Genomic DNA, 1,766 nt, shown 5'->3' with positions numbered 1-1,766 from the left:
AGAGGCTCCTTTCCTTATGTGCCTCCCCAGCTCGATCTCTCTTCTTCTCTCCCTTTCCATCCCTTTTTCTAAGCTCTCCCAGGGCATTTTGTCCCTTATATATCTTTTCCTTGGGCTCAAGGCCCGTGGAAAGGCCTTTATTCTTCAGTGCACCTTGTTTCTTCTCAACTCTTACTCTCTCTACCTGCTCTGTCTCTGATAGACTGTATTGAATTTCGTCCAAAACTTTCTGCCCTGCTTCAACCATTTGCTGACAATCCTCGTCTGTTAAGCACGATCTGTTTCCACAATGGCATGGTCCCTGCTATAAGTTTGCCGTTCTGCTGTTTCCTAACTAGATCTCCTTTCAGTTTGTCCCATGAGGCGACAGTTAATGACCCTGAGCAATCATACTATGGTGCCACATGGTCTATCTCCCTGACAAATCCCTCTATAGTCTTAGTGGCGATTTTCAGGCCACACTGCTTCAAGACCAACCGTAAGGCCGTTACTACAGAGTGGGAGATTCCCATACTGGTCGCTGTCCAGGCCAAACAGCGACTGAGAACCAGTCAGCAGTTCCAGTGGTGGAAGCAAAACGAAACCGAAAGAAAAAGAACGAGCGCCTTGAAAACAATCAAAAGGGCGTCTAACTCTGGAGAAATTTCAAGACTGTACATATCTTACAGAGACTTAATGTCCTGCAGTTCTCATTCCACCCCACGAACGGGGGATCTCCCTTGCGCTGGTGTGATGGTATAAAGTTCCTGGGTTTCAGCACCAATTGTCCCGAGCTTTCATTCTCGCACGCAAGAACACACTCGGACAACCAGATTCTTCTGTAGCAAAAGCTTTATTGCTTCTTCATGAGGAAGACCCAGACCCCGGAAAATGGCGTTGCTTATATAGCCCTCAGCCATGGCGTTTCAGCACCTGATGTGGCGTGTCAGCTCCTGATTCATTGCTCGCCCATCACCCCATTACTACGCCCTGAGGTGGGCAGTGACTAGGCATGAGTTTACTCTCGCACCTGCTTACAAGGCTTGTTTACTAGTTAGGCAGAGTGGAGGCCGGCACCATCTTATAATGACGATTGCTCGCAGCACGGCTCTCCACAGGGGACTTTTGGGATAGCATTGTAAATGTAAATGAGGAAAGTACCTAATTAAAAAAAAAAGAAAAAAAGAATACACTGGGAAAATTTAAGCTCACTTCATATGAAAACCTCTACAAGGGGGGGCCTCCCCCACTCACTGAAGTAGAGAGAGTGTTAGATCCTTTAAAACTTAACACTGGTCCTTCATTGTTTACACGCATGAAAACCCTAGAAGTGGTCAGAAACACCGCCTGAGAGCAGTTCAAGGAGGCCTACGAACCAAGAGATTTGATGGTACCACACCAGCTCCATGTGGGAGATGCAGTTCTCATCTGACGACATGGAGCTGAGAATCTGAAACCTTGTTAAAAAGGCCCTTGCATCATGCTGCTGACCACCCCCACTGCTGTCAAAGTAGAAGGCATCTGCTTAGATTCATGCCTCTCATGTAAAGCAAGCTCCTGAAGAATAAACAAACGACCTTTGTTAGAGAGATGATTGGTGCCGTCCAGCTGTTAGTATTAAGACAACAATATCAGTCTCTGCAGAACCTTGAAGAAGAGATTGCAGTTTAGTACTAAGATTAGAACTAGTAACTTGAAAAAGTGGGGAATGAAAGACCCTGATAGAATGTAAAAGGACACAGAAGCCCTGAAATTGGCAAGATAGATGTCAGTGTTAGCAGAACTAG

The sequence above is a fragment of the Mus caroli genome, unplaced genomic scaffold, assembly GCF_900094665.2.
Source record: "Mus caroli unplaced genomic scaffold, CAROLI_EIJ_v1.1 scaffold_7851_U1_1, whole genome shotgun sequence".
Taxonomy (NCBI): domain Eukaryota; kingdom Metazoa; phylum Chordata; class Mammalia; order Rodentia; family Muridae; genus Mus; species Mus caroli.
Note: the sequence above shows the minus strand (reverse complement) of the source record.